General features: G+C 41.9%; 1 long non-coding RNA gene across 2 annotated transcripts; it reads left to right on the forward strand.

Moving 5' to 3' along the window:
- The first annotated feature begins 5906 nt into the window (after positions 1-5906).
- Positions 5907-6719, forward strand: LOC143712044 (uncharacterized). 2 transcript variants are annotated; one of them, XR_013194978.1, is made up of 3 exons: positions 5907-6046; positions 6333-6422; positions 6564-6719. It is a non-coding gene; the product is annotated as an uncharacterized LOC143712044 (long non-coding RNA). The 2 variants fall into 2 exon arrangements; XR_013194977.1 differs by having other exon boundaries at positions 5909-6046; positions 6333-6408.
- The last annotated feature ends 2744 nt before the right edge of the window (positions 6720-9463 follow it).

The raw sequence follows: 9463 nt of genomic DNA on the forward strand, positions 1-9463 counted from the left end.
ATAATTATTTGAAAAGAATAGACACAGTACATTTTACATGGCCCCCTGCTGGCCCAGTGCCCTGGGCAAGTGCCCGGTAGGCCCGTGGGTTAATCTGTGCCTGTGTTTGTATTGTCACGTGACGTGCACTATCACATCAGCGCGAAAATTTAAAGAGCCCATTCCATTGACTGCACCAACTTCGAGCAGTGTGTTTATTTCTGCCAGAGACTATTTATATAGAGACATGTCACTTCCTCAATCCTCAGTACAACTACATAGGGAAAACCCGTAACGCCAAAGATGGCTGTTATATTCAAATGCCCCGCCCCTCCCGCTGGAAAGCCAATCGTCTGCTTTTAACAGTCAAGCCGGGAAACATTTAAGCCTATCGTCTGGTTCCACTGACGCATGCGCACAGTTGAGTTTTGCGACAGCGGAGACGATTTGGCGACAGCGAGTTGTGTTGTGTGGAAGATCAGATGGAATCTACATGGAAGAGGGTGATAACAACGCAGAGGCGCCGGACTACCAAGGTATTTAAAGCATTTTATATCGACCTCACATATTTTACCTTACATTCTAAGTATGTGCTGCAGAGCATCATGTAAAAGACACAAAATATGTTGTGTTATCAAGGTACGGCGTAGCTAGTTATCCAGCTTTCCTACATAGCTAACGCTAACTTCGCTAACGTTAACGATCAGCAGAAACGTAAAATCGAATTGACTTTCTGTGGAACAACCTTAAATGAAGATGCAGACCAGTTATAGTTGTATAAATTGTGTATTTATTTTGACCGTGCTTAATTTGTAAAGCACGTCAGTTTCCGCTGTGCTGTCGTGTCGTTTTTTTTTTGTTTTTTTTACTCTGTAAAGCTTGGTTGCGAGCTCTGAGCTCGGCCCCCATCCTGCACATGACATACTTGTTTAAGGCCACCTTTTCTATGACCTTTGAGTGGGCAGGGTGAATGCGGTGGAGGTCAGCGAACACACCACTGTCCCTGAGCGAGGTCTTCAGCCTCGCCTTTATTTTTGTTAGGTTCTACAAAGAGAGGTAAGTGCATTGTTGTCAGTATAACTATACTTAACTGATTGGAGCAGAGCATCACTAAAATCAAGTTTAATACCTCCAGGCAGTCTTGGTTGAGCTTGGATGTGCACAGATATTTCACCCCCTCTGACATCAGCTGCTGGTGAAGCATCAGGCTACTCCGGATGCTGATCACCAGTCCCATCTGGCATGGTGGTATTTTTCCAGACCTTAAAAGGATTGGTCTGTGAGTTTTAAGGTACCGTACTCATATTAGTAACTCACCTTGGAGTTTACCCCATGGCGTACCCAAATTTCCAGGACTTTATCCAGTTGATGCTGTTCTGGAGATATTGGAGCCTGGTGGTGTTGGCACAAAGCGGCCTCCTCCACCATTTACTGTCTCTCATGCGGGACCATTTTAATTTTGGTGAGTGGCCTACACAAAATCTCACAATTTTTGAGCTCAGTTAGAATGGTACATGTACACACACTGTGCATCCTTTAATACAACCATGTTTGTGCATATTTTGTTTGTTCTTGTGTATTTTAGTTCCACCTGGAATTGAGGATGTCAAAGTGTCTATCCATTTCCTCTGCATATTTGGCTGTGTGAAGAGCATCCTCTGGTAGTTTATGGTGGAGCACCATGGTCTGCATGCCTTGTGGATGTCAGGGGAGAATAATCAGATGTTTCTGTGTATTATATTTTTTGTGTGTTTTTGTTGTAGATAAGTTGTGTAGCTGTACCAGCTGCTACGGAGTGGCTGAAGACCTGAGTGGCCAGTTTGACCCTCATGTTGGTGAATGGAGGCAAGTGAATATGCCGCTCTGTCAGTTTAGGAGCCATCCGGATTACACTTCTTTGGTCCTGGTTATAAAAATCTTCCAGGTGTCTCCATGTAGGATCATGTCCCCCAACCTTAGAGGACATAATTACAATGATTGAAATCATTGCAGTGATGTAAGTTAATGCAAATTTTTAAATGTTGTTAAAGTTTATTTTACATTCAGTGAATGTCTTTTAAAGTTGTTCCAGATTGATTTTACAAGATGTGGAACATCAAATATGAGTGGAATTTGTCTTTGTAGGATGCAGTGTGATCCATCACCATCCTCATTGATGTCCAAGGAAGCACCAAGGGCTCTCATGGCCTTCACATTTGTGGACCCCTGGTCACAGACAATGCATTTGACCTGAAAGTAAGATGCAAGTTATTAAAAATCAGTCACCTTTTATTTTGGCATTCTGTTTTTCACTATGTAATACACAACATACATTCAGTCCAGCACTGTCGAGGCGGTTGATGGCTTCCCTCAGTTTCCTGGCAATCTCCTCACCTGGCATGGCAGATTTGCACAGGAAATAGCCGATTGCCTAAAAGGTGAAGTGTGAGGGAGTAAAGAATTTTTTTAAATATTTGTACATGTATGTACTCTTCTGAGTGCACATACATAGTGTTTCTGAACTTTGTGGATGCTTCCAAATGTTTACTGTACTGTTTGTACATTGTGCCCATTTATATTTTGCAGACCTGCTTCCATTTATGGCCCTAGCCAGGAACACCATAGCCTGACGAGCCTGGGAGCCATCTGGTGTAAGACCATCGATTGAGTCTGTTTTCCTGTTGTAGTCAAGGTGGCCTTTTATAGACATCTCGTCCATAACAAGGGAACACATCTTCTCTTCCTTTGTCATGGTCTTTGTTTTGTTTTAATTTTTGCAAGAACACCATGCAGAAATCCAGGCTACAGAATAAATGGAAATATCGCTTTGTGTTAATTCTTGCATACTCTGCGATGACATTCATGAGTACATTAAAGTTGCAAACGTGCATTTGTATTTGTGCACTCGTGATGTCAGATTAGCGCAAGTTTATGTGGGATGAGTTACGCGGCATATGTGGAGGGAGTGTCAATGCGTTATGGTTTTAACTCACATCAAAGCTCCCCAGACTGCCCATTACGTGCCTCCTTAGAGTTGTTTTACTGGGCAGCTTAAATACCCTCTGGGGTTCAGAGTAGCACCTTGGCCTGTGGTGAAACAGTTGGACTGCCAAATCCTTCTCGCTGGTCTTGTATCTCTGACCATGTTTGGCCACCCTGACCATGGCAATCTGCATGTCAAAGAAATCTTTGGTTAGCTTTGGAAAGCAGTCAGTGGCCAGTGGCTGAATAGACTCTCTCCTACTGTCTGCTGATGTTGCAGTCTGCAAGTAAAATGACTGGCATATTTACAGATATGTACCTTACATTGTCACGTGATAATCAGGAAACATAAACGAGGACTCAATTGCAGGAAAACAAAAGGTAAGATTTTAATTAACAAGCTAAACAAAATACAAACAAAACTCCCACGTGGGGGGAAAAACCAGAACAATACTAACAAGGCAAAAACACTAGGAACAAGAAACAGGAATTTAGACAAACGAACCAGCACCGGACTGAAAACACAAAGGAGGCTATAAAGGAAACACACACAGGAGGGTAACGAGACAACAGGTGAGGAATGTTAATTACTAAACAGATAACGAGAAGGGAGGAGCTAACAATTAGACATGGCACAGGAATAATCAGGAGCCATGTGCTCACTTGAAACTAGACTAAGATAAACACGAGACAGACAGGAAATGTCACCACACAGAACTAGTAAGAAAAAGCAGAACCATGACATTACTCCCCCTCAAAGTGGTCGCCACCTGGCGTCCCAAACTCAGGGACATCAAACAAAACCAAAAACACACAAGAAAACAAACAGACCAGACAACCACATCAGAAACACTAAAACAGGGAGGGAACCCAAACCAGTCCATAAATCGCATAGCGGTAAAAAGTCCAAGAAGGCCAGGGAGAGATGGGAGGGTTAAACCAGGTAGTGCAGGCCTACAGGGCGAAGGAGGCTGTGTAGGCGGCCAGGGCGGAACAGTTCGTGCAGGCGGCCAGGGCGAAGTAGGCCGTGCAGACGACCATGGCGGCCCCGGTTGTACAGACGACCAGGGCGGAGCAGATTGCACAGACGGCCAGGGCGAAGCAGGTCGTACAGACGACCATGGCGGCCCCGGTTGTACAGACGACCAGGGCGGAGCAGATTGCACAGACGACCCAGGCGAAGCAGGTCGTGCAGAAGTAGGTCGTGCAGACGACCATGGCGGCCCCGGTTGAACGGACGACCAGGGCGGAGCAGATTGCACAGACGACCCAGGCGAAGCAGGTCGTGCAGATGACCAGGGCTGAACAAGCTGTTCGGGCGATCCTAGTGAAGAAACCCTCTCGTATGGCCCAAGAACAGTCTCTGGATCGGCAGACATAGCATGAACAGTCTTTCTATCAGCAGATATGACAGGAACAGTCTCTAGACAGGCAGCCGTGACCTGAACAGTCTCTGTATCAGCAGATGTGACCGTAACAGTCTCTGAATCCTCAGACTTGACCTGAACGATCTCTGGATCAACAGACGTGACCTGAACAGTCGTCTCTGGACCATCAGACGTGACGGGAACATTCTCTGAATCATCAGACGTGACCTGAACAGTCTCTGGATCATCAGACGTGACCTGAACAGTCTCTGGATCATCAGACGTGACGAGGACATGCTCTGAATCATCAGAAGTGACCTGAACAGTCTCTGGATCATCAGACGTGATGGGAACATTCTCTGAATCATCAGACGTGATGGGAACATTCTCTGAATCATCAGACGTGACGGGAACAGTCTCTGGATCATCAGACGTGACCTGAACTCTCTTCTTCCTCCGCTTTCGTGAGCGGGTAGTTTCTACCAGCTGCTCTACAACCCCTGCGGTCTTAGCAGGAAGAGTAAAGCCCTCTGGAACCCTTGAAGAAGGATCATCCAGGACAACCGGGGTTGGGCCCGCCGAAGTCAAAACCTCCAGGACCACCAGGGTTTTCTTCCTCCTGCGATGATCAGTACAAGATGGTACAGGCAACCCCACCTCTGGGAATGCAATGGCTGGCCACTTTGGAAGTTTCCTCTCAGGATCCAGAGCATTGATGAAACCCCAGAAGTCGAACTCCTTCAGTACCCCCATCTCCACTGCACTTAGTGGTTTGTCAAGTGCAAAATTAAACAGGTCCTTGAGGGCCATCTTCCCCAGGCTCAGTCCCTCAGCCGCTGAGCTGAATCTTAGGGCAAAGTCTCGTATCATCTTCATACCCTCCTGATGGAGAGAAACCAACGCATTGAATTTCATAACCCGTTCATATTGAGGGCAGGTAATCGAAGGGCCTGGTGACTGGTATGCCGTTTTCCGCTGAGTCCTCATTCTTGGCTGGTTCATTCTGTCACGTGATAATCAGGAAACATAAACGAGGACTCAATTGCAGGAAAACAAAAGGTAAGATTTTAATTAACAAGCTAAACAAAATACAAACAAAACTCCCACGTGGGGGGAAAAACCAGAACAATACTAACAAGGCAAAAACACTAGGAACAAGAAACAGGAATTTAGACAAACGAACCAGCACAGGACTGAAAACACAAAGGAGGCTATAAAGGAAACACACACAGGAGGGTAACGAGACAACAGGTGAGGAATGTTAATTACTAAACAGATAACGAGAAGGGAGGAGCTAACAATTAGACAAAGCACATGGCACAGGAATAATCAGGAGCCATGTGCTCACTTGAAACTAGACTAAGATAAACACGAGACAGACAGGAAATGTCACCACACAGAACTAGTAAGAAAAAGCAGAACCATGACATACATTTATTATCACGCCTTGTGCTATTACACTGCTTATGTACTGTTTTTGGAGTTTTCTTATTTTAAAGTTCATACGGAACTTGAGCTGCGCATTTTGGCCCTCTCTCCCTGCAGGATCTTTTTAAGTTTCTTGATTTTCTGTAAATATATTGTAAGATGTTAATATGATAGTTTATATAAGTAAAGCATCATGTTGGATATGCAGCGATCACTAATGCCTTTTCACCTTGTCTTTCTCATTGAGTAACTCTGCCACAATCACTCGACGCTGTGGAGTGTCTTGCAATGGCACCACTTCATGAACATCGGTATGTACCTCAGCATCTTTAATCATATTACACACAGTATTGATGCATGTTGTATATCTGTTTCTGCTCTGTAAACCTGACCGATTAAATCATTGATTGAAAGATGATCAAGAACATTACACAATATTTAAACAAAGTTAAAAAAAAATTGAATTACACTTATTCACTGTCATGTGCTTGGAAAGAAAGAAAACAAAACATAAGGGGTCCATTAATATGATTGTGAATCCCTTTTCTATGGGCATTTTTTTTCACTGTTTTTATGTACCTCCTTCCTGTGGTACAGGGGTGTGCTGCCGATAAAGGACAGGGATGGCTTTGGGAGCCAGCCGCTTTCTTTTACCCTTATTGAAAAAAAAAAGGTAAATTTACACAGGTACATTACACATTAGGCTACTACATTAACAGTGTTTATCAGTCTCTGTCTATACAATACCTATACATTGTTATTACTGATAAAGTGCAAACCTGATTATATTTAAATAGAGAACAATATTGACCATACTTTTGATATTAGGTCCTCTGGCCTGAAATGATCTTCACAGACCACATATCCTCCCCTTTCTGCCTCTGTTTTTGTCATGTGGGAGGACAGATCTCCCCTCCCCACATTATGAAGCCATTTCTGTCTCCTGTGTTGATTCATATTTTAATAAAATACATCAAAATGCTGCGTCAAGCTTATTCTTCATGTGGTATTTCATAGTGGGACCAAATGTATTTGTTTTTATATTACTTGCCATTTCATTGCCTAATATTAAGGCTAAAATGAGGTGCTTTATGCAACTAACTCGTTCATGAACAAATCCATGTTAAATGCTTAACCTGAGTAGAGCACCATAGAGTAAAATGTCTGCTCTGATAAGTGTATCTATACTGTGTTTTTGTATGTTGTTGTATTGAGGATTGAGGAAGTGACATGTCTCTATATAAATAGTCTCTGATAGTAAGCAAGCTAACGTTACCGGGAGCCTAATGGTTAAAATATTTAAGACGTTACCTTTTATTCTCCTTTGGGAAGGCGAAAAAGGATTGCCCACATCCCACTCTGTTATTGCACCCATAGAAGGCACATAAACGTGGCATTTGTACCTATTTACTTGTTATGGAGTAACTTTAGAAATGTAACGTTATTTTGTCCGCAAAAAAAAAAAACCGTTACTGTTTGAAAATGCGGAAGAATTAATATGCAGGGTATGTGTGCGTTGTGTAAATAGGCCTATAGATGGTAACGTTAAATGCTGATTGATTGTATCACGTAAATAAGCACAGCATTTCTTCAAGGTTTTAAAAAAATATATTTTATTTTACAGAACACATAACGTTAATACAATGAGATTACAAAAAAATCTGTCCATTTTAGGGGTACACACAAAGCAAATAAAAAGTGAGACACAAGAAGAACAACCCACAAAGTCAGCGGCTTGACACGGTCGGACCTCCGGCGGCACACCATTGGCAAAACGACCAATTTGAAAATGCCGTCGGTCTGCCAGCGTTTTTTGGGTGGCACGCCACCGGCGGTTTTCCGCGGTTGGTCCTCCGTCGGCACACCAGTGGCAGGCCGATAGTCGGCCAAGTGTTGCTGAGCGCTTACAGGACATATTTAATTTATAAATATATATTTATTTTAATTAATTTTTTTACAGTTAAAAAGAATCCGAAAGCACTGAATAAAAAAATAGTGAAACTGACAGTTTCTATGCTATATCTAAAGCAAAGTGTTGGTGGTATAAAAAATACTGCCTATAAGCATTTTTAGTACGCGTTCAAATGAAATATGGGGCTTGAGTGTTCGTAAAAACAATAATAAAAAAATCTGAAATTACTAAAGTGCCACAATTGTGGTAATTGCACCTATGAACGGGTCATATAACTTCAAAATAAGTTTTAAATTCATGATTTAATAATGAGATTTTTATTCAAGTAAGGTTCTAATTCTAGATGTTTACGTTTGTAAATGCTGCGTTACTTTGACGCGTTTTAATGGGCGTGCGCGTGAACATTCGAGTCGCCTTCAAACACTGGAGCAGAGATGAGTTGCCATGGAAATTGCGCAGGACGCGTCACCAGTGCAACAGACAAGCAGCAAAATTGATTTCAGGTGAGTTTAGTCTCTAAAACCACAAAAAACAATGCACACAACTGTTCTTGACACTTCTCTTACTTGTAGTTGACACGCTTCTGTTGAATATTTACTTTATAGAAATGGTTTAGTGTCTTCGAGAAAGTCCGTTAGCATCTCAACCGTTTTCAGAAGAGGTAGGCTAACTTTATAGCTTGAGCTTTTGTTTATGAATGTTTGAGCTTTTAATCACATCTTATGTGTAGATGAGAGGTTTTGATAGTTTTGTAAAGATGTTGCTTGGAAGTGAGCTAATTTATTTAACTTAAACGTATGTATTTAACATAAAAGTATTGTTAATCGATGACGTCATTTACACGGCTTAAACTAGCTCAATCTAGCTCAATGGTTAATAAATATTGATAAAAATTGTTCTGTGATTTCAGCAGCAACAAAAGAATCCCTCTACAAAGGGAAAGTTCCACGACTTCAACATTTCTGAAGAAAGCTGCTGCTGGAGAAGTGGGAAACACAGGTGAAGTGAGGAAGCTCATTAAATAACCTCATATCCATTTTTTCACAATATTTTTCACCTATATCATCATGCATCTGTTCTCATTTTTTTTATTTCTCATATTTACATTTTTTATTTGTTTAATTTATTTTAAGGTTTTGACATCCAAACGTAAGTGACACTGTATGAGCAATATTAACCCTCATTTTGTGTTTGGGTCATTTTGACCTAGAGAAGATTTAATTTTTCCCTAAAATACTAGTTAATGTCATTGCACTGGACTGAAACTTAGTGATGTTGTTCACGGAGAGAGAGAAATAAGTTATATATCTATGCACAAACTGGATTTAGTCCGCAGTGACCCTGTTTCAAAAGAATCTTTCTTTCATGTTCTTTGTTTCATCAGTTTTCAGACAAAATATTATGACATTGTGTTTTGGGACTAAAATGTACAAATATAAATGTTATAGCACAGACACATATAAATGCTTCACAGTGTCTTGCTTGGCATTCATTTTGTAGCAGAACAATGGTGAATAAAATCTGTGCATAATATTCTTCATCAGATCATTGATCAAGACACCAGTGAGGAGGAGGCGATGCAGGATGAATCTTGCATTAGAAAATGTTTTAGAGAAACCACCACTGAGCAGCCCTTGAAACCACTGATGAGCAGCCCTTGAAACCACTGATGAGCAGCATCTTCTGATGATAAGGGCCAGCTGATGCTACGGTTACATTCTGGTCGAAAGATGTAAGTTTGGCCTGGTCTTCATCCCCACGAGGCAAGGTAGTTTTTCTTCTGAGATTCATCCTCACTAGAATCTCGATCAATGAT

The sequence above is a fragment of the Siphateles boraxobius genome, unplaced genomic scaffold, assembly GCF_051911475.1.
Source record: "Siphateles boraxobius isolate OS27281-9 unplaced genomic scaffold, OSU_SipBor_1 5, whole genome shotgun sequence".
NCBI classification, from domain to species: domain Eukaryota; kingdom Metazoa; phylum Chordata; class Actinopteri; order Cypriniformes; family Leuciscidae; genus Siphateles; species Siphateles boraxobius.